The sequence below is a fragment of the Lolium perenne genome, chromosome 5 (assembly GCF_019359855.2).
Source record: "Lolium perenne isolate Kyuss_39 chromosome 5, Kyuss_2.0, whole genome shotgun sequence".
NCBI lineage: Eukaryota > Viridiplantae > Streptophyta > Magnoliopsida > Poales > Poaceae > Lolium > Lolium perenne.
Window position 1 is genome coordinate 202338025 of NC_067248.2, and position 23174 is coordinate 202361198.

At 45.5% G+C, this 23174-nt stretch overlaps 1 pseudogene; it reads left to right on the forward strand.

Moving 5' to 3' along the window:
* The window catches only part of LOC139831721 (uncharacterized), a 37583-nt pseudogene that overhangs the window by 13540 nt on the left and 869 nt on the right, over positions 1-23174 (forward strand).

Genomic DNA, 23174 nt, shown 5'->3' on the forward strand with positions numbered 1-23174 from the left:
GCAAGCCGGTGAGATTGACAACCTCACTGTTTCGTTGGGGCAAAGTACTTTGGTTGTGTTGTGCAGGTTCCACGTTGGCGCCGGAATCTACGGTGTTGCGCCGCACTACATCCCGCCGCCATCAACCTTCAACGTGCTTCTTGGCTCCTCCTGGTTCGATAAACCTTGGTTTCTTTCTGAGGGAAAACTTGCTGCTGTGCGCATCATACCTTCCTCTTGGGGTTGCCCAACGAACGTGTGAAATACACGCCATCAAGCATATTTTCTGGCGCCGTTGCCGGGGAGATCAAGACACGCTGCAAGGGGAGTCTCCACTTCTCAATCTCTTTACTTTGTTTTTGTCTTGCTTAGTTTTATTTACTACTTTGTTTGCTGCACTAAATCAAAATACAAAAAAAATTAGTTGCTAGTTTTACTTTACTTGTTATCTTGTTTGCTATATCAAAAACACAAAAAAAATTAGTTTACTTGCATTTACTTTATCTAGTTTGCTTTATTTACTGTTGCTAAAATGGCCAACGCTGAAAACACTAAGTTGTGTGACTTCACAACCACAAATAATAATGATTTCTTATGCACACCTATTGCTCCACCTGCTACTACAGCAGAATTCTTTGAAATTAAACCTGCTTTATCGAATCTTGTTATGCGAGAGCAATTTTCTGTGTTAGTTCGAGTGATGCTGCTGCCCATCTTAATAATTTTGTTGAACTATGTGAAATGCAAAAATATAAAGATGTAGATGGTGATATTATTAAACTAAAATTGTTCCCTTTCTCATTAAGAGGAAGAGCTAAAGATTGGTTGCTATCTCTGCCTAAGAATAGTATCGATTCATGGACTAAATGCAAGGATGCTTTTATTGGTAGATATTATCCCCCTGCTAAAATTATATCTTTGAGGAGTAGCATAATGAATTTTAAACAATTAGATACTGAACATGTTGCTCAAGCTTGGGAGAGAATGAAATCTCTGGTTAAAAATTGCCCAACCCATGGACTGACTACTTGGATGATCATCCAAACCTTCTATGCAGGACTAAATTTTTCTTCACGGAATTTATTGGATTCAGCTGCTGGAGGTACCTTTATGTCCATCACTCTTGGTGAAGCAACAAAGCTTCTTGATAATATGATGATCAACTACTCTGAATGGCACACGGAAAGAGCTCCACAAGGTAAGAAGGTAAATTCTGTCGAAGAAACCTCTTCCTTGAGTGATAAGATCGATGCTATTATGTCTATGCTTGTGAATGATAGGACTAATATTGATCCTAATAATGTTCCATTAGCTTCATTGGTTGCACAAGAAGAACATGTTGATGTAAACTTCATTAAAAATAATAATTTCAACAACAATGCTTACGGAACAATTCTAGTAACAACTATAGGCCATATCCTTATAATAATGGCAACGGCTATGGTAATTCTTATGGGAATTCTTACAACAATAATAGGAGTTCACCCCCTGGACTTGAAGCCATGCTTAAGGAATTTATTAGTACACAAACTGCTTTTAACAAATCTGTTGAAGAAAAGCTTGGGAAAATTGATATACTTGCTTCTAAAGTTGATAGTCTTGCTGCTGATGTTGATCTTTTGAAATCGAAAGTTATGACTAATGAGAATCATCATAATAAAATTACTACTACAGCAAATGCCATTCAAGTTAGAATTAATGAGAATATAAGATTAATGGCTGAACTGCGTGCTAGGTGGGATAGAGAAGAAAACGAAAAACTAGCTAAAGAGAAGAATATAGCTAAAGTTTGGACTATTACCACCACTAGTAATGCTAATGCTACACATGTTGCTGCACCTCCTACTCATACTAATAAAAGAATTGGTGTTAGCAATGTTTCCACTTCGAATGCAAAGCGCGAAAACTGCCTCGAAATCGCTAAAGCATTGAAACTGCCCGTGATAAAGCTGCTGAAATTTTTTCCAACATTGGGGATGATGATCCCATTGCTTTAGATTATAATGGTTTGAATTTTGATGATTGCCACATCTCTGAAGTTATAAAGTTCTTGCAAAAACTTGCTAAAAGTCCTAATGCTAGTGCTATAAATTTGGCTTTCACGCATCATATTACAAATGCTCTCATAAAAGCTAGAGAAGAGAAACTAGAGCGTGAAGCCTCTATTCCTAAAAAGTTAGAGGATGGTTGGGAGCCCATCATTAAGATGAAGATTAAAGATTTTGATTGTAATGCTTTATGTGATCTTGGTGCAAGTATCTCTGTTATGCCTAAGAAAATTTATAATATGCTTGACTTGCCACCGCTGAAAAATTGTTATTTGGATGTTAATCTTGCTGATCATTCTACAAAGAAACCTTTGGGTAAAGTTGATAATGTTCGCATTACCATTAACAATAACCTGGTTCCCGTTGATTTTGTTGTCTTGGATATTGAATACAATGCATCTTGCCCCGTTATATTGGGAAGACCTTTTCTTCGAACTGTTGGTGCTATCATTGATATGAAGGAAGGTAATATAAAATATCAATTTCCCCTCAAGAAAGGTATGGAACACTTCCCTAGAAAAAGAATGAAGGTACCTTTTGATTCTATTATGAGAACAAATTATGATGTTGACACTTCATCTCTTGATAATACTTGATACACACTTTCTGCGCCTAGCTGAAAGGCGTTAAAGAAAAGCGCTTATGGGAGACAACCCATGTTTTTTACCTACAGTACTTTGTTTTTATTTTGTGTCTTGGAAGTTGTTTACTACTGTAGCAACCTCTCCTTATCTTAGTTTTGTGTTTTGTTGTGCCAAGTTAAGCCGTTGATAGAAAAGTAAGTACTAGATTTGGATTACTGCACAGTTCCAGATTTCTTTGCTGTCACGAATCTGGGTCCACCTCCCTGTAGGTAACTCAGAAAATTAAGCCAATTTACGTGCATGATCCTCAGATATGTACGCAACTTACATTCAATTTGAGCATTTTCATTTGAGCAAGTCTGGTGCCATTTTAAAATTCGTCAATACGAACTGTTCTGTTTTGACAGATTCTGCCTTTTATTTCGCATTGCCTCTTTCGCTATGTTGGATGAATTTCTTTGATCCACTAATGTCCAGTAGCATTATGCAATGTCCAGAAGTGTTAAGAATGATTGTGTCACCTCTGAATATGTCAATTTATAATGTGCACTAACCCTCTAATGAGTTGTTTCGAGTTTGGTGTGGAGGAAGTTTTCAAGGATCAAGAGAGGAGTATGATGCAACATGATCAAGGAGAGTGAAAGCTCTAAGCTTGGGGATGCACCCGGTGGTTCACCCCTGCATATATCAAGAAGACTCAAGCGTCTAAGCTTGGGGATGCCCAAGGCATCCCCTTCTTCATCGACAACATTATCAGGTTCCTCCCCTGAAACTATATTTTTATTCCATCACATCTTATGTGCTTTTTCTTGGAGCGTCGGTTTGTTTTTGTTTTTTGTTTTGTTTGAATAAAATGGATCCTAGCATTCACTTTATGGGAGAGAGACACGCTCCGCTGTAGCATATGGACAAGTATGTCCTTGGTTTCTACTCATAGTATTCATGGCGAAGTTTCTCCTTCGTTAAATTGTTATATGGTTGGAATTGGAAAATGATACATGTAGTAATTGCTATAAATGTCTTGGGTAATGTGATACTTGGCAATTGTTGTGCTCATGATTAAGCTCTTGCATCATATGCTTTGCACCCATTAATGAAGAAATACATAGAGCATGCTAAAATTTGGTTTGCATATTTGGTTTCTCTAAGGTCTAGATAATTTCTAGTATTGAGTTTGAACAACAAGGAAGACGGTGTAGAGTCTTATAATGTTTTCAATATGTCTTTTATGTGAGTTTTGCTGCACCGGTTCATCCTTGTGTTTGTTTCAAATAAGCCTTGCTAGCCTAAACCTTGTATCGAGAGGGAATACTTCTCATGCATCCAAAATACTTGAGCCAACCACTATGCCATTTGTGTCCACCATACCTACCTACTACATGGTATTTTCCGCCATTCCAAAGTAAATTGCTTGAGTGCTACCTTTAAAATTCCATCATTCACCTTTGCAATATATAGCTCATGGGACAGATAGCTTTAAACTATTGTGGTATTGAATATGTAATTATGCACTTTATCTCTTATTAAGTTGCTTGTTGTGCGATAACCATGTTTACTGGGGACGCCATCAACTACTCTTTGTTGAATTTCATGTGAGTTGCTATGCATGTTCGTCTTGTCTGAAGTAAGAGAGATCTACCACCATATGGTTAAGCATGCATATGTTAGAGAAGAACATTGGGCCGCTAACTAAAGCCATGTTCCATGGTGGAAGTTTCACTTTTGGACAACAATCCTCAAATCTCAAATGAGAAAATTATTAATTGTTGTTATATGCTTATGCATAAAAGAGGAGTCCATTATCTGTTGTCTATGTTGTCCCGGTATGGATGTCTAAGTTGAAGAATAATCAATAGCGAGAAATCCAATGCGAGCTTTCTCCTTAGACCTTTGTACAGGCGGCATAGAGGTACCCCTTTGTGACACTTGGTAAAAACAATGCATTGTGATGATCCGGTAGTCCAAGCTAATTAGGACAAGGTGCGGGCACTATTAGTATACTATGCATGAGGCTTGCAACTTGTAAGATATAATTTACATGATACATATGCTTTATTACTACCGTTGACAAAATTGTTTCATGTTTTCAAAATCAAAGCTCTAGCACAAATATAGCAATCGATGCTTTTCCTCTATGGAGGACCATTCTTTTACTTTCAATGTTGAGTCAGTTCACCTATTTCTCTCCACCTCAAGAAGCAAACACTTGTGTGAACTGTGCATTGATTCCTACATACTTGCTTATTGCACTTATTATATTACTCTATGTTGACAATATCCATGAGATATACATGTTACAAGTTGAAAGCAACCGCTGAAACTTAATCTTCTTTTGTGTTGCTTCAATACCTTTACTTTGAATTATTGCTTTATGAGTTAACTCTTATGCAAGACTTATTGATGCTTGTCTTGAAGTGCTATTCATGAAAAGTCTTTGCTTTATGATTCACTTGTTTACTCATGTCATATACATTGTTTTGATCGCTGCATTCACTACATATGCTTTACAAATAGTATGATCAAGATTATGATGGCATGTCACTCCAGAAATTATCTGTGTTATCGTTTTACCTGCTCGGGACGAGCAGAACTAAGCTTGGGGATGCTGATACGTCTCCGACGTATCGATAATTTCTTATGTTCCATGCCACATTATTGATGTTATCTACATGTTTTATGCACACTTTATGTCATATTCGTGCATTTTCTGGAACTAACCTATTAACAAGATGCCGAAGTGCCAGTTGCTGTTTTATGCTGTTTTTGGTTTCAGAAATCCTAGTAAGGAAATATTCTCGGAATTGGACGAAATCAAAGCCCAGGGGCCTATTTTCTCACGAAGCTTCCAGAAGTCCGAAGGAGAGACGAAGAGGGGCCACGGAGGGGCCACACCCTAGGCGGCGCGGCCCCCCTTGGCCGCGCGGCCCTGTGGTGTGGGGCCCCGTGCCGCCTCTTGTCCTGCCCTTTCGCCTATAAAAAGTATCCGTGACGAAAACCCCAAGCCGAGAACCACGATACGGAAAACCTTCCGAGAGACGCCGCCGCCGCCGATCCCATCTCGGGGGATCCAGAGATCGCCTCCGGCACCCTGCCGGAGAGGGGAATCATCTCCCGGAGGACTCTACGCCGCCATGGTCGCCTCCGGTGTGATGTGTGAGTAGTCTACCCCTGGACTATGGGTCCATAGCAGTAGCTAGATGGTTGTCTTCTCCCCATTGTGCTATCATTGTCGGATCTTGTGAGCTGCCTAACATGATCAAGATCATCTATCTGTAATTCTATATGTTGCGTTTGTTGGGATCCGATGAATAGAGAATACTTGTTATGTTGATTATCAAAGCTATGCTTATGTGTTGTTTATGATCTTGCATGCTCTCCGTTATTAGTAGATGCTCTGGCCAAGTTGATGCTAGTAACTCCAAGAGGGAGTATTTAAGCTCGATAGTGGTTTAAAGCCTAATTGAAACTGGAGGAGTGACAAGAACCACTAAGGTTATGGATGTGCTGTTGCCACTAGGGATAAAACATTAGTGCTATGTTCAAGGATGTAGTCACTAGTTACATTACGCGCAATACTTAATGCAATTGTCTGTTGTTAGCAACTTAATACTGGAGGGGGTTCGGATGATAACCTGAAGGTGGACTTTTTAGGCATAGATGCAGTTGGATGACGGTCTATGTACTTTGTCGTAATGCCCAATTAAATCTCACTATACTCATCATGATATGTATGTGCATGGTCATGCTCTCTTTATTTGTCAATTGCCCAACTGTAATTTGTTCACCCAACATGCTGTTCGTCTTATGGGAGAGACACCTCTAGTGAACTGTGGACCCCGGTCCAATTCTCTTTACTGAAATACAATCTACTGTAACATCGTTTCTATCGTTTTACGCAAACAATCATCTTCCACACAATACGGTTAATCCTTTGTTACAGCAAGCCGGTGAGATTGACAACCTCACTGTTTCGTTGGGGCAAAGTACTTTGGTTGTGTTGTGCAGGTTCCACGTTGGCGCCGGAATCTCTGGTGTTGCGCCGCACTACATCCCGCCGCCATCAACCTTCAACGTGCTTCTTGGCTCCTCCTGGTTCGATAAACCTTGGTTTCTTTCTGAGGGAAAACTTGCTGCTGTGCGCATCATACCTTCCTCTTGGGGTTGCCCAACGAACGTGTGAAATACACGCCATCAAGACTTAAAATTTTGAGACTTAAAAAACTAAAAGAAGACTTATAATTTGAGACTTAAAATTTGAGACTTAAAAATTTGAGACTTAAAATTTGAGACTTAAAATTAACTAAATAATTTGAGACTACAATTTGAATTAAAAAATAAATAATTGAGACTTAAAATTTTGTGTCAAAAAGAACTACAAAATTTCCCCGTACCGTCGTCCTTCCCCACCGGCGCCGCCGCGCGCGCGCCACACAGACAGGGGGAGAGGGAGGCCGGCGGCCGGCCGGGGGCGCGCGCCACACACGCACACATGCAATAGCTAGGGCGGCGCCCCGGCCCCTCCAATCTCTCCCGGTGCACACACGCGCTCTTCCGCGACACCCTCTCCCACCCCTTCCAGCTCGCCGGCCCCCTCCTTTTGGCACCGCCCTTTCGCCACCGCCACCGCCCCCCTTCTTCACTTAATTAATTTGTTTTGACTACATGTTTTCAGGACTGACATATGGCGGACGATAGAGCTGACCCGATTATGGACAACTATGATCCGGACGCTGAAGACCATATTTTCGGCATCATAAAAGGCGATATTCTATATGTGCCGACCGGACAAGAAGAAGATGATATCTCTTCTTATCTGAACCTTGAGGGTGAAGATGAAGGGCGCCGTCAGCAAGATGATGCCGAAGAAACGTCGATAAACAACGATCTTCAATTGGAAGTAGCAACCACCTCCGGCGCCGAGGTATATATATACATTGAGCTCTGGTGATACAAACTAACTGATTTGAATAAATATGTGTGTACTAACGCGCGCGACTCTCTTTCTTATTTTAGCCCTCGGCCGGATCGTCGAAACAATCGAGTACGTCATCAAAGCGTGGCGCAACCAAGACGATGAAACCAGGAGAAACATGCACCATCGAGGTTGTCGAGGAAGCAACCGGCAGGCCGCTGGAGCCCCGCAAGAACGCCACCAAGTTTATCAGCCAATGCGGAGCCGTTGTTAGAGACAACGTCTCGATCACCGTCCAGGAGTGAAATGAGCCAAAGAAGGCACGTCTTGGTTTCACTTTTGTCGATAAGAGAACAAAAAAAGATTACTTCAACAAGCTTATGGAACATTTCGTGCTACCTCCGGAATACCGCAAATACGATGAGGAGGGTAACAAGATTGAGGAAAACAAGGAGAGGTGTAAGCTAGTCAAACAGTTCGCTCTTTCTAAGATGTCCAACGCATTCCGGAAATACAAGAAAAATCTAGCCCATGACTTTGTCAAGCAGGGCAAGACTCCGGATTTCAAAGGACAATATGAGAAACTGCAACATGATTGGCCAGAATTTGTGAAGCAAAAGAAATCGGAGCAGTTCCTTGAAATATCGAAAAAAATAAGGATAATGCGGCCAAGAAGGAGTACAATCATATTATGGGGCCAGGAGGGTATCGCTTTTGGCAGCCTAGGTGGGAGAAGATGGAGAACGAGCTGAGGGCGCGAGGAATCCATCCAGGTACGGAGGGATGGGACCCAAGGGCCAAAAGCTGGTGGTACGGGCATGGGGGATCGCTGAACCCGGAGACATGGGAGTGTGTTTACCAGGGCAAAATAATTAAACCCACCCAAAAGCTTATTGAGGCAATGAGGGATGCTCAAGAGGGGAGGATCAAGTTCAACAGAGAGAACGACGCCCTGACAAAAGCCCTCGGGAATCCTGAACACGGAGGACGTGTACGAGGCATGGGGCACATTCCGTGGAAAGTAGGGTTCCCCCAGAACGATGACCCGTACGGTTACAGAAGCCGTAAGAGAAAGATGGATCGGGAAGCAGATGTTGTGGCGCGGTTGGCATCGGAAATGGATGTCATGAAGAAAACCGTGAGTGTACTAGTAGCCGAAAGAGATGCAGCTCGGGCGCAGCATGAAGATCATCCATTGGATCTCGGAAGCCAGCAGCGGAGAAGCAGCGTGGCTTCCACGGAGGCCCCACCGGCTGGTGCACCGACGATCGAAATTACTGCACCGGAGCCTCTGGTGGTGTTATCACCAGAATTTGACCGAGTCAGAGGTGGGCCGCGAACAAGATGGATTTGAAGAATATACATGGAAGAAATACGTGAATCGGCCTTATATGCAAAGTTTGGGCTAGTTTGCCCTTGTATCTGTAATATAGTAGATCGCATCTTAGATTAGAAGATAGAGTTTGACCCGTGCACGGTTAGGTGCACGCCTAGATTAGAAAGTCCCCTGGACTATAAATATGTATCTAGGGTTTATGGAATAAACAACAACCAACGTTCACCACAAATCAATCTCGGCGCATCGCCAACTCCTTCGTCTCGAGGGTTTCTACCGGTAAGCATCATGCTGCCTAGATCGCATCTTGCGATCTAGGCAGCACAAGCTTATTTCGTTGTTCATGCGTTGCTCGTACTGAAGCCTTTTTGATGGCGAGCAACGTAGTTATCTTAGATGTGTTAGGGTTAGTATTGTTCTTCGTATCATATGCTGTCGTAGTACAACCCTTATGCATCTAGCCGCCCTTACACCTATCTTAGGTGTAGGGGCGGCACCCCGCTTGATCATTATTTAGTAGATCCGATCCGTTACGGTTGCTCCTTGTTCTTCAAGGATTAGTTTAATATCTGCAATAGTTAGGCCTTACAAAGGGTTGGAGGATCCAGCGACGCGTAGGGTGTCGTTTGCTAGCCCTAGACAGGATGTTCCGGGGATCAACCTCGTGTTGGTTTTTAGGCCTTGTCTAGGACCGGCTTACGATCACCGTGCGTGACCGCGAGGCCCAATCGTGAGTAGGATGATCCGATTATGCGGTGAAAACCCTAAATCGTCGTAGATCGCTTTAGCTTTATCTTGATCAAGCAGGACCACCATATATTCGTGCACCTCGTACGAATCATGGGTGGATCGGCTCTTTGAGCCGATTCACAGGATAACCTGAGAGCCGATCGAGGCTCGTATTTAATGTTTACGTGTATGCCATGCAGGAAACTAAGCGAGGCATCTCCATCACCTTCCTGACCAGGTATAGGTCAGGTGGCACGCCCTTGCACCAGCATCGGACGTGTGTACCAGAGGCTTTGCGGGCCGTCGCTCGGAGGGACCAGGGCCAGCCGCAGCCCTAAGTTGTTCCCGGCTCTACTGTGTTGCCCGTCGTTGCTCGCCGGTGGGTTTCTGACCGCAACACATTCTGGCACGCCCGGTGGGACAAGCTTCGTCATCAACCACATCGCCATCTACATCTGAGATGGCGGACGGCACCCCAGTCACGTACGAGGATCTGACCGACGAGCTCAAGAAGAAGTATGACGAGGTCAAAGCAATCCTCGAAGCCGACCTCATCGGCTCTTTTCACAGAACCCGTTCTCATGGCATCAGGTGGAAGGGGTTCTCGCCTGATGGTGCGCTCGATGGGATAGACCTCTCTGCCCCGTCAGAAGAACGCACCAGGTCCCTACGTCAGGAGATCAACTACTTGGTGGCTCACTCGCTGCACCGCCACTCTGAGAACCTGGTGAACACTTTGGAGCGTGTCGCTCTCCGGGTGATCCAGGAGATCATGAGGCACCAGTACTCTCCGTCAGGACCAGCTCTCGGGACACACCAAGGAGAGATGCCACTCCAGTCCCGTCCACCGCTGCCATTTGCGTTGGCAGCACCAGAAGTGCCGAATTCACCGGCATTCGTCGTCTACAAGATCGGTGGTGACCCTAGTGACTGCCAGTTCTTGCATGAGGCGCCTAAGGAGATCCCTCACGGGTACACGTGCACATACGTGCCAGACTACGGTAACTGGGCACTCACAAACTAGGCCGCGACAGCAGGGACTTCTAGGAAAGCAGGAGGAACGTCAGCGACAGATCTTGAGAAGCAGACGTGGCTAGCTAAATATGGCACCCCGACGAACCTCCAGAGCTCAGCTCCTGCAGTTGGCTCAGAGCTGGAAAAGCAAGCATGGCTGGCTAAGTACGCCACCCCGGCGAATCTTCAGAGTTCGAATCCTACAGCCAGCACCGTGGATCAGATCAGCACGATCCTGAGGGACCAGTTCGGCATGGTGCCGAAAAGGAGGACAATCGGCTATTCCAAGCCGTACCCCGATGAATACGAGTTGGTCCCGCTACCACCCAAGTATCGGCTCCCTGACTTCTCCAAGTTCAGCGGATCAGATGGTTCCAGCTCCATCGAGCATGTGAGCCGATATTTGGCACAGCTAGGAACGGCCTCAGCGTCGGATCCACTGCGCGTGAGGTTCTTCGCACAGTCCCTCACGGGATCGGCTTTCGGGTGGTACACTTCGTTGCCACCGGACTCGATCCGGACTTGGAAGCAGTTGGAAGAACACTTCCATATGCAGTTTCACTCAGAAGCTTCCGAGGCCGGCATTGCCGATCTAGCTCAAATACGTCAGAAGCGTGGAGAAACCGTGGCGGAATACATCCAGCGCTTCAGAAATCTGAGGAACCGATGTTATTCGGCTCGTGTGACTGAAAAAGAAGCAGTCGAGTTGGCAGTGGTGGGCCTTGCCTCACAAATCAAGGATATGGCCTCCCAAGCAGACTACCCTTCACTGGCGCACATGGTTCAGAAACTGTCGGCATATGAACAACGCCATCCGGACTTGTACCAGGACAAATTCAAGCGTGCGGTAGTCCTGGTTGAGGCGGATGAAGACGAAGGCTCTGTGGGAGATCAAGAGGTAGCAGTGGCTGAATGGACTCGGGGGGCAACCCCCGTGTCCTGCAAATGGGTTAAGCCACCAGGTCCGCCCAGAGGGTTTGATTTTGACGTGACCAAAACTGAGCAAATCTTCGACCTCTTACTCAAGGAGAAGCAGTTGAAGATACCCGAAGGCCTCAAATTCCCCACGGTACAGGAGCTGAACGGAAAGCCATACTGCAAATGGCATAACTCGCTCTCCCATGCCACCAACGACTGCAGGGTGTGGCGTCAGCAGATCCAAATGGCGATAGAACAAGGACGTCTGATTTTCAACCAGTACGCCATGAAGGTCGACACCCACCCCTTCCCCGCCGTTAACATGGTGGAGTGCACTTACCCTGAAGGTTGCCAGCCAGGATCCTCGTTCAGCATCAACATGGTAGGACCTGGACACCACTCTGGCAAGGATGGAGACGAGGGCAGCTGCTCTCGTAGCAAGGACACAGAGGAGGCCGCTCCACGCGATCGGCTCCGTCACGATGGCAAGCGCTACGTCACAGAGGGAGAAGTGAAGAACATAAGATATCAGCGACCTCTCTCTGATCACCTCCTCAACAAGTACGTCAGTCAGTATAGCCAACGCCGATGATCCAGCGACGATGATGATAGAGACCGTCTGGCTAGGGACACCAGGAGACATCGTCGGCATGATCGCGATGAGGAGGAGTACGAGCGCCGTGCCAAAGAAAAATCAAGGGAGCAAGACGACGAAGATAGGCACTGGGACTGCCCCTTCTTCAGACACTGCTGGGATTCAGGAATGAGCCGATTGCCTACAATCGGCAATTGCCCAGAATGTAACCAGAAGAAGAAGGAGGCAGCCAACATGTCCGTGTTCCAACGCTTAGGGCCTCTCCCGCCTCGAAGCAAACGCGCTGAGTCCCCTCGGATGGAAGATCTCGAGGATCTGGAAGACGAGGGAGAAGAAGAAGAAGACAGGTACCACCGGCCAAGGTGGTGCCCTGATGGACTCAGCCGTTCCCAAAAGCGTAGGGTTCAGCGATTGCGCGGCTTGGAGGAAACCGAAAGGTTATACCTGCACACGCTAAGAAAGGCGCGGCCTGATCTGGCCGCGAAAATTCAGCAAACCCTGGATGAAGAGGGTCGACCACAAAAAATGGTGTGGCGCCCCAAGCAAAGGAAAGCCGATGATGAAACATCGGCTGGCACAAACATGGTGTTCATCCTTCCTTCGGAGTTCAGTGCTCCAGGATTAGACGAGGCACCTGTGGCACAACTTGACTGCGGCCCCCGGCCGGTTATCTTTGAGAAGCCACGAGAAAGAAGTTACAGACATCTGAAGGCCCTGTACTTGCGAGGTTATATCGATGTGAGGCCTGTCAATAAGATGCTGGTGGACACCGGAGCGGCAGTCAACATCATGCCATACTCTATGCTACGTCGGTTGGGTCGCTCTAGCTCGGATCTGATCAAGACCAACGTGACATTGAGCGATTTCAACGGCCAAGCGTCTGACGCACAAGGTGTTCTGAACGTGGATTTGACCGTAGGAAGGAAAACTATCCCTACGACGTTCTTCATCGTCAATAGCAAGAGCACCTATGCTGTTCTGCTAGGAAGAGATTGGATCCACGCCAACTGTTGCATTCCCTCCACGATGCACCAATGCGTAATACAGTGGGATGGAGATGAGGTAGAGGTCGTCCAGGCCGATGATTCAGCTGAAATTTCAACGGCTGGCATGAACGCTTGGGAAGCAGCAGGCCAAGAGCCACTCTCAGGTATCAATTTGGACGACTGCGAGCGCATCGACGTGACGAAGGGCAAAGTTAGGCTAGTCTTATCCACTTGCCTGACCATGTAGCAAGAACAAACCGATGAGCAAATGTGGCGAGGCCGATCCTTTGGATCGGCCCCAAAGATCTATGAAGGAACGTTACGAAACCTTCATTGAGCGCTTCGATCAATATGGAGGCCGATTCCAGCAATCGGCCAAAATTATCCTCACCACATGTTCTGCTTGTGTTCAACATCAATCTACTTGGCAGCGGTTTTACGTCGGCTGATGAGTTAAGAAGAATCAACATTGGTCCTACCAGAGCCGACGTGCAAATGCGGTGCCTTGGCTAAACTACAGAGCCGATATCTGCAGTTACTTGACAGATTCGGCTCGGGGGGGGCACCTAGTCAGATGAACATGTGTGCAGTGTGCAGTGAAACATTGGGGGCCGATTAGAAAAATCGGCCAGCCGATGCATGGCCATCGACTCAAGAGGTACAGCTGATATAAGCAGAAGCCCGATGGAGCAGTGGTTGAGTTACAAGGAGAGGCTCTACTGGATGAATTCCTTCTCAAGACCTCCAACTCCTTCTGCAAGACTTCAAGTTCAGCAGTGCCAGTGTAAGCATGCAGATCAGGTTAAGGGTGAGTCCAACAAAGGGAGCATACCTATCCTAGAAGCATGAGCACAGCCGATAACGGATCAGGCGGCTATGGCATTTTTTGCCTGGCGTGGGTTAAGGTGGCGGCTTGGTCGATGTCACTTTCAGAGGTTGTTGCGTCCAGAGTCTTGGAGGGTATCAGAAATTCAGAACATCCTCACCGGAAGTTGCATCAGTCTGCCAAAGATGAGGAGCCGAGCTGATCAGCAAGGCGCAAAGGATTGAACTAGGGGGAGTCGGAAAGCCATTATGTTAAGACTTCTTAAGTTCAAGGTATGAATTTGCTGATCTTTCCGAACCCTTTCAGTGCGTCGGTTCTTTGGGCATAAGCTTCCCTGCCACGTTTTGATGGGAGCTGAAGAGGCTCGGGGGGCAGCTCGCCCTGAAAAATCTTTGCTCTGGAGAGCCGATTTTGTTGGAATCGGCTGGTTATGCATTATAACTTGGAGGCCGATGGTAACACATTTGGCTGATTCATCACTGTTCTCGCCTTAGATGAGGCTTGGGGGGCAACTCGCCCGAAAAGTTCTTGGCCCTGGAGAGCCAATTTGGTTGGAATCGGCTGGCTCTACATCGCAACTGTCCTGAAGGGTGGTGCTTTTGTTACAGAGTTATCAGTTTCAGCATCCAAGCTGATTCAGCGACAGTTCCAGGTTTCTCTTAAAGACGCCTGTTCAAGACCAAATCGCAGGCCTGCTGCGATCGGCTGTGCCAAGTGCTGTCGTCATCGGCTTGTTTCGCAGATTATCGTGAGAGACCGATGCGTTGCCATCAGTCCTTGAGCATTGATTAGGCTAACAGTCGACAAAGTCAGATGAGGAAGAGTCGGCTAAATCAGCATAGAGGACATCGGCAAAATCAAAGGAAGTTTTCATTAATAATAAGATTTCTTACAAAGAGAAGCCGATTGTTCAACAAAAGGGAACAGATTACTACTGCTAATCCTATGCTAGTGGATCCCTACTCTAAGGGCTGTTGCTGTCTTCGCCGTCGCTGGGGTAGCTGCCGTCATTGCTGCTGTGGACGAGTTCCTCGTTGCTGCTACTGTGACCTTCAGCAGAGGCTTCTTCCTCGTCATCATCATCGTCCTCGTCTGACCAAGCCCAGCCCCGGATGCGTTTTGGCGGCGGTTCGTCTGAGGAGGTGTCGTCCTCCTGTTCCTTCTTCATGTCAGAGGAGATGTCTTCGTCTTCGTCATCCTCTTCTTCTTCTTTGGTGACGGAGGTGAATTTACCCCGGAAGGGAGGGTCGTCGTCGTCGCTCTCCGCCTCCAGTGTTCCGTCAATCAGGAACCGGAGGTCATCTTCCCCGTCAGTTAGGGGCATGGCCCCATCTGACCAGACGAGGTCCTCGCCCTCTGGCACGAAATCGAAGTCCCACTCCCGTTCGTCCCAATGCTTGGGAGCGCGCTTGTTGTGCGCCTCCATCTGGTTGTGCCCTGGAATCGACTCGCTTGAGGACGAGGATTGGAGAGAAACGGAAGAGGAGGAAGAAGACGACATGGCTATGGAAGGAGAGGGTTTTTTGGCTAACGGCTAATTTGGAGCAGAAGGATGAAGAGGTGAACTGTTCGATGCTTTAAATAAAAGGGGATGGAATAGAGATTTATTGCTCGAGCAGTTTCCGAGGAGGTGGAGCCAAAATTGTCAAATCGTGCAGAGAAGTTGAGAAGGCAAGTCCTCATGATGAAGAATACTGCGACGGTTCTGTTCTGCCACAACATGACCCGACGAAGAAAAAGCAGAGTGATTTTGGAATTATCAATTCCAAAACCAGGGGGGCATGTGTTATCACCAGAATTTGACCGAGTCAGAGGTGGGCCGCGAACAAGATGGATTTGAAGAATATACATGGAAGAAATACGTGAATCGGCCTTATATGCAAAGTTTGGGCTAGTTTGCCCTTGTATCTGTAATATAGTAGATCGCATCTTAGATTAGAAGATAGAGTTTGACCCGTGCACGGTTAGGTGCACGCCTAGATTAGAAAGTCCCCTGGACTATAAATATGTATCTAGGGTTTATGGAATAAACAACAACCAACGTTCACCACAAATCAATCTCGGCGCATCGCCAACTCCTTCGTCTCGAGGGTTTCTACCGGTAAGCATCATGCTGCCTAGATCGCATCTTGCGATCTAGGCAGCACAAGCTTATTTCGTTGTTCATGCGTTGCTCGTACTGAAGCCTTTTTGATGGCGAGCAACGTAGTTATCTTAGATGTGTTAGGGTTAGTATTGTTCTTCGTATCATATGCTGTCATAGTACAACCCTTATGCATCTAGCCGCCCTTACACCTATCTTAGGTGTAGGGGCGGCACCCCGCTTGATCATTATTTAGTAGATCCGATCCGTTACGGTTGCTCCTTGTTCTTCAAGGATTAGTTTAATATCTGCAATAGTTAGGCCTTACAAAGGGTTGGAGGATCCAGCGACGCGTAGGGTGTCGTTTGCTAGCCCTAGACAGGATGTTCCGGGGATCAACCTCGTGTTGGTTTTTAGGCCTTGTCTAGGACCGGCTTACGATCACCGTGCGTGACCGCGAGGCCCAATCGTGAGTAGGATGATCCGATTATGCGGTGAAAACCCTAAATCATCGTATATCGCTTTAGCTTTATCTTGATCAAGCAGGACCACCATATATTCGTGCACCTCGTACGAATCATGGGTGGATCGGCTCTTTGAGCCGATTCACAGGATAACCTGAGAGCCGATCGAGGCTCGTATTTAATGTTTACGTGTATGCCATGCAGGAAACTAAGCGAGGCATCTCCATCACCTTCCTGACCAGGTATAGGTCAGGTGGCACGCCCTTGCACCAGCATCGGACGTGTGTACCAGAGGCTTTGCGGGCCGTCGCTCGGAGGGACCAGGGCCAGCCGCAGCCCTAAGTTGTTCCCGGCTCAACTGTGTTGCCCGTCGTTGCTCGCCGGTGGGTTTCTGACCGCAACAGGTGGTCGAAATTAATGCACCGGAGCCTCCTCGCTACCTCGTGGACGATATAAAGGAGATGAAAGCATGTCATCTGTATTATCCTATCGGGAACATGTCCATGAAGGTAGCCATCGGCAGTGCTTTACCACCTGGAGCACTCCACCACAACAACCCCATTCAAGATGGCTATGCTCGTGTCACGGTGGAGGACATAGTCCAAGGGTTTGAGGACCTGGACATTGACATTGCTACACCTGAAGGGGCGACAAGACTTGGAGATGTCAAGCGCCAGTTCATTCTATGGCAGAAGAAGTTTATCAAGTTTCCAGGCGAGGCGCCAACAAGTCCACCCCCTACGGTGGTGGTGGTGGCGGCGGTGGCGGTGGTGGTGGTGGTGCTTCACCTACACCTCCTTCACGTCAGCCGACGCCGCCCCCCAATTCACCTCCGGCGGGTAAGCAGCCGCCGCCCCCTAGTCCGCCCCGGGCGGGTAAGCAGACGCCGCCCCCCAATCCACCTCCGGCGAAGAAGCAGAAGCAGCAGTCCTGGATTATTAACCCGGACCCTTACGTACCTAAGAAAACAAAGGTACCGGAGCCATCACTGAAGCCTCTCCCCACGAGGCCTTGGGAACGTAGTGCCGAGGAAGTCGAGGCGGCCGCGACTGCTGATTTAGAGAAATGGAAGGCGGCCTGCAAGAAGAAAAGAGAGCCCGAGCCCAAGCCAGTATATTCTGATGAGCAAAAGAAGTGGGCTAAGTCATTTTTGAATGCACCGTACCAAGCCGCGAAGAATCTGCCTGACGACTATGCACGTGAACTAAAGAATCAGGCACGCATGTTCAAGGAGAAGAATGAGGAGGCCGATAAAGCAGAATTACAAAGTGCACAAAGCGGGAAACGAGTTGTTGCCCAGCTCGGGGAACAAAGTAAACAATCGATTGCCCCGCTTATAGTGACAGCCGCCGGTCCGGATGCCCCCGAAATCATAGAAGCTGCGGCAGCACAGGGATTGACTGTAACGAGTGCCAGAGAACAAGCGGCCAACTTAGGTATTACTCTTCGTGAACTGTTAGGCCTTGATGAGGCGCCAGTGAAGGAGGTAGTACTTACATATGTGAAGAATGGGCCTCTCGTCGAGCCTGCGCAGGAAGAGGATCTACCTCCACAAATGAAAGGTCTGCTGAACTGGTACAAGGGTTACATAAAACATAAAAACGCCAAAGATTATATTTATGCGGAAGTTGGATATGAGCATCACTTCAAACAATACTCTGTACAAATTCATCTGAGTGAATTGTTCCAGCTTTTCAATCTGCGCGAGCTCGACAAATCTATCATCAGTTGCTACGTTCTGTAAGTGATTTATTTCTACCCCATCTCGTTCATATTGCCTGCACTATATATATATATGTCCTAACTATATTGTTGTGTCCGCTATTATACATGCAGATTGAAGATTAAGGAATGCAGAGTAAGGAGCATCCATGATGTTGGGTTCATTGACCCACACATCGTTAATGGATATACGTTAAAGCATCACCCCGCCGACGTGGAGAAAGACCTGTGGCGGTTTCTTGATAAGCAGGAACTCAAAAGTGATATTCTATTTCCTTACCATTTTGGGTGAGTGTTTATGTCTTGAGTACATTCTCTTTTGTTTACTCCATGCATGGTATGTGGCCGGCTAATCGATGAGTTATGCATGACGTATTGTGCATGTATCGTGTCCGCAGGTTCCACTGGATTCTGCTAGTAATTAAAGTTGACAAATCAGAATGTATCGTCCACGACTCTCTGAATATAGATAAGGCGGAGTGGGCCGACATGAGACAAATGATTCAAAAGTAATTGTTTTCATTCATTTGCGCTCTATATCGATCGGCCTATTTCGTTCATTTCCTAATTAGGCTTCAAGTAATTAACTAATAACTCTCTTGTTCATTTAATTTTCTTTGCCTCGTAGGGTTTGGAGACGGTTCTCAGATACAAAGGTCGGTGAATTCAAAAAAGAGCTAAATTTCATGCGGTCAAAGGCTAAGAATGGTAGCGATATGCAGCCACCGGGAACCAATCTGTGTGGATACTATGTCTGTGAGATGATCCGGAGATACACCTCTGAGCGCGTTCCGAGTGATCTCAATGCTCAGAGGAATAACCTCCGGATGATGCTTAGTCCAGAAGCTCGCTTCCGACCACTTCAAGAGGAACTAGCTGGATGGTTCAGGAGGGAAGTCCTCGATCCTAAAGGAGAACACCATTGCGAGGACGTAGAACTATACATGCATTAAATTATGTATGGAAACTTGTTCAAACTTGTATATGGTCATCCGATGATATTGAATATATATTGTATATTCCTCTTGAATTCTTTTTGGTTCTAATTTCAAATTTGTTTGAAATTGTACATTCATATGCATGTATATATGTAGTACCGTAGAATATGTGAAACTCCTTCAAAATTACAATAAAGCACAAAAGAAATAAAACAATATACAAATTAAACAGAAAATATGTTTAGGGGGGGGGGGGGGGGGGGCAGGTTTAGGGGGGGCCTAAAACCCTAAACCTGCGGCGGCCTTTAGTCGCGGTTGGGCAGAAGAACCGCGACTAAAGGTCCTCCGCCCCGACGGCCGCCTGGCGCCCACGTGGACGGGCCTTTAGTCGCGGTTCGTAAGGAACCACGACTAAAGGGGGGGCCTTTAGTCGCGCTACTTTGGTCGCGGTTGCGCAACCGCGACTAATGGCAGTTGCGAACCGCGACCAAAGGCCCTTTTTCCACCAGTGTAAACAGATATGCATAGAATATGTGGCCAAGAAGCGTAAACTGTAACAAGAGCGTGCACATGAGCATATCTACCAGAAACTGATCAAACTTAGTGCCCACTATACTTCGGATGCAACATGAAAAAACATACCCGAAACCCAAGTACATATTTATTTAGTGATATCTCCTTTTGTTATTTCCACTATACAAGTCAGCATTCAGTTATATCATTCATTCATATCGAAACTGCAAGAAAGGCAGCCCATGGCCAGTTTAAACAGCCTTCTCTTTTGATTGATAGTGGCTTAACAGCCAACTTATCTGCTTAAATTCTCTCTTTTACGACCTCTCTGTGCTCCATTTGGCAATGTGGTGAATTTTTTCCTTCTTCCATGGCTTTTTTCCACAGCAGATTATAAAATATGTTCAGCACAGCACAACTTAGCAACCGAAAATTGAGGCTAGAGCTATTTGTTAGGGTCTCCCAATTTAAAAAGGAGGCATACTGGTTCATTCCAAAAGATAGCGGAAAACTGAGAAAGACAGATTTATCTGCAATCTCATCTCCCTCTCAGACCACCCTATTGGCGATGTTTATTCTACATTTGTCTAATAATGCATTAGCGTACATTATACTACTAAATTTACAGTGCAATGTAGAATAAACAGAACTCAAACTCATATACATATTACCAGCAGAAGAATTCATAATTAGAGTAAACTGCATAGTACACCATATATATTGCCGAAACGGCACATCTAATCAATTTTTTTCACATAGCACCAGGAGTAATGGCCCATTTTTTAAATTTTTGGCACAAAAACAAAAAAAAACATGATAAGGAGATGTTATTACAGTAGTAATGACTTCCAAGACTCAACAAAACAGTAAATAACAGAAATATAAACATCTTGGGTTGTCTCCCATAAAGCTCTTTCTTTATAGCCATTTAAGATGGGCATGATTATTTGATGGAGCTCTCAAACGCCCTTTTTTTTGTTGTTTTCCAATTATAAGTGAAACTGATAAAGAAACAAGAACCAAATAAAGAACCTAATAAAACTAAATAGGATAAAACCAAAGATAATAAAAGCATCTATATACAATGCTTACATGTGGATGGATAATATTGAGTTTGAAGGAGACAACCTCATGTTGGTTGATGAATAGGGGGATGCCTTGGGCATCCCCAAGCTTAGATATTTGCATCTTCTTGAATATTCTCTTGGGATCCATCTACACATCCCCAAGCTTGAGCTCTTGCATCCTCTTGCTCATCTCATATCACCATATTGATTGGAACTTAAAAACTGCATCCACATAAAGCTTCACAAATCTCATTAGTAGGTTAGTACTCATTAAATAAAATCCATAAGTGTTCAAGTATCCCTAATTTCTATAAAATCTATCAAATATTTAGCCACTGTAATACTGAGGTTTCTTATTATTACAATCGTACGTCGAAAACGAAGGAAACTTTTTTGTATCCTAAGTACAATATTTAAACAAAGAGAATAGAAATCAGTCAAAACTGAACACTCTGTAAAGATGTCACTCAATGAGATAGTTACGTAGTTCAAATCGAAAAACTCATGATTAATGAAAGACAGATCATAACCTCAGGTCTATGCACAAAAAATTTCATATCAAAATGCCATACTGAGATTTTTCACGAATATAGCAGCACAGCACAGGAAATCTGTCTCAACAGAATCATTCCGTAAAGATTGAATTATTAGATCTGTCTACGTACCTCAAATCAGAAAAGTCAGAACTAACGAAAGTTAGATAGAAGCACTACTATGCACTCAAGAAATTTTAGATCAATATCACGTTCTGGTGATTTTTCAAATTTTCTACAGTGGAGCATAGGAAATCTGTTTTCTAGGCAGCATAGTGACAAACTTGCATAACAAACTAGGGGTTATCTATACATTCTATTTACAGCGGGATATGTACACTATATACACTATATACACTATTTACAAGTTTTTAATGAAAAGATTCCATGTAAAGAATTGTTTTGGTTTCGCAGGCATGAACACAAGTGTTCAAGGTCGACCCCCACTTCACCATTACTCATCTTTCCAATCACTTTTCTTTTCTGAAAACATTTTTTTTATTTTTTTATATAAGAAGTACAACTATTTTTTTTTTGTAATTCGCATTTCCTATCCATACAAGAGATAGAGAATAACTAGGTACAGGAAGTAAAACTAGTTAGAGATAAAGCAAACAAGTGCACACGAAAATATTCACCTAACTATGGCTCCCCGGCAACGGCTCCAGAAAAGGTCTTGATGTCCCACAAGTATAGGGGATCGCGTGTAGCCTTTTCGATAAGTAAGAGTGTCGAACCCAATGAGGAGCTAAAGGTAGGATAAACATTCTCTCAAGTTCTATCAACCACTGATACAACTCTACGCACACTAAGCGTTTGCAATATCTAGGAAATAAAACTAGAGCGATAACGGGTATGAGAGGTGACTTTGCAGAACAATAAAATACACGGAATAAATGTTAGTGCTGCAGCAATAAAACAAACTAAACTAACAGTACCATGAGTGTGGAAAGGCGGTGGTAATAGTGGTGGCTTTGTCCAAGATCAATTAATTAAGATCTTGGGTTCAATGTCTTCGATGCAGCTTTCTATGTAGGAGAGGCTAAATATACATGCTCTCCCTCCGGGATTGCAAGTACTATATGATTGGCTTGCTAGCAAACATCCGTAAATACTAGCAAGCATTAAGGTTTCCCCAACCATAGCCTTAAGTAAATGGTCCTCTTACTCCCATACATGCAACTATCTGGTTCGCGTCCTTAGGCTTCTGTCACTCCGGCAGAACTTCCCCCTTCTAGTATACAAGTACTACCAGCCCTATGGTGCTTGATCCATGCGCACACAAATATAATGGGCACCAAAGACGGTAACATATCAACATACAACTCTAATGAACGAAAGAGAAACAACCAATCAATCAAAGAACAAATAAACTATGGCAACATGACATAGATCATAGGATTATAACTTATAGCATCAAACACCATGTTTACATAGGGCGGTACAGAGGTTTGTGAGAGGATGGACCACTGAATACAATGAGGAGTTGGTGATGGAGATGGCGGTGAAGACGTTGGAGGGCTCAGCGAGGAGCGCCGAGAGGCGGAGGCGTGGGCGGCGCCGGCGGCGGCGCGGGGGACTTCTTCCCCGCCGCCGGCATCATGGGGGAGCGCCGCCCCTTAGCCTTCTTCTTACTTGAGTTGATGCTGGTGTAGATGAGTGTTTCCCCCTCCTTGGCTGCTGCCAAGGAGGAGGATTTTCGTGACAATACTTGGGGGCCTCCAAAAATAGGGTTTCCCATCAATATATAGTGTTGGAGATGCAATCTAGGCCATGGGATGGATGCCCCTTTGATCCAAGGGCTCTTGGGCACCTCTAGAACCTTCTTAGGACTCCCCTATGTCCTTCATGAGCCTCACAAGTCATGGCTGGGCCGAAATATCCAGGCATGGAAAGAGTTTGTGTCAAATACGTCACCAACTTTCGG